The following is a 1513-nucleotide window of genomic DNA, read 5'->3' on the forward strand; positions in this document are numbered from 1 at the left end:
CTAGACTCCCACGTAGTCGACCGCGGTTTGCGTCCTGGACCCGGTGGCTTAAACTCACGCCAGGCGTGTATGCGTGTGTGCCCAAGATCCCAAGAGGAGAATGGAGGAGAAGGGATTGCAGCGTGGCCATCCCCCCTGGGGGGTGATTTCTCGCTTTCTGTCTCTCTGTCTCTGTCTTTCTGGCGAGCGCACGCGCCCTATAGCAAAAACCTCTCCAGAAAAAAAAAAAAGAATTAATTAATTAATTAAAAAGTGTCATTCTTGATTTAACCCTCAATTTTCCCCTGAAGATAACAAACCTAATCAATTTGTATAATCACTTCTTCCTTCTTACCTAATTAATTAGAAAGGGTATTTGGGACCAGCAGGTAATGTGGTGGTTAACGTGCCGGACTCCCATGTGACTGATCACGGTTTGAGTCCTGGACCTGTCGGCTTCAAAATCATACTGGGCACATGTGCGTACATGCCCCAAAATCCCAGGAAGTGAATGGAGGAGAAGGGATTGTGCCATGGCCATACTCTCCACCCCCAGAAGGTGACTTCTCATTCTCCCTTTCACTCTCTTTCTCTGTCTTGCTCCTTTCTGGCGAGCATGTGCACTCCATGACAAAACCTTAAAGAGAACAACAAAAAAAAGAGTATCTTTTCTCCTATCCAAGGCTAATTTTTCTGAGCTTTGAATCTTATCTTCTTGTCTCTGTAGAAATTTTTCTCTATTGTGTATCCCTTTATGTCCAATTAGCTTGTTTTTTTAAAAGAGAGACTTTTGCTATAGGGCACATGAGTTTGCCAGAGAGACACAGAGACATAGAGACAACAAGAAATCACTCCCCAGGGGAGATGGCCACACTGCTATCCCTTCTCCTTCATTCTTCTCTCAGGATCTTGGGCACGCATGCACACATGCCCAGCATGATTTTATTACTATTATTGTTATTGCTATTAGTATTAATTTGACCAGGGAGAGAAAGAGAGAGAGAGAGAAAGTGAGAAAGCCACCCACCAGATCCAGGACTCAAACTGTGATCAGCCATGTGGGAGTCCAGTGCCCTAACTATCATGCCACCTGCTGGTCCCTCTAGTGTGATTTTTAAGTCCCTGGTCTGGGACTCAAATCATGGTCGACTACATGGGAGTCCAGCAATGTAACCATTACGTCATCTGCTGGTCCCCCATTTTCCTCACTTTTCCACTGGCTTGCCCCTTGAGGCACTATCAACAAGATTCAAGTCTCATCCTTTCTTGACTCCATATTCTGACATATATATTTTTCTTTCTTTTTCACCTCCCTGCCTTTTATGTTCCTTCTGTCTCAAAATGTCCTCTTACGCCCATTATACTGATTTCCCACGCATGCTTTATCTGCTTAGCAAACTTATCCAATCCCTCTAAGCCCTTTTCTGTGAAGCATTTACCTCTCTTTTCAATCTCAAAGCAGAGTTAATACTCATTCCTTTTTACTCTCTTCAATCTTTTCAATATATACTTTTTAAAAAAAATATTTTATTTA

Source organism: Tupaia chinensis, unplaced genomic scaffold (genome assembly GCF_000334495.1).
Source record: "Tupaia chinensis unplaced genomic scaffold, TupChi_1.0 Scaffold000063_1, whole genome shotgun sequence".
NCBI lineage: Eukaryota > Metazoa > Chordata > Mammalia > Scandentia > Tupaiidae > Tupaia > Tupaia belangeri.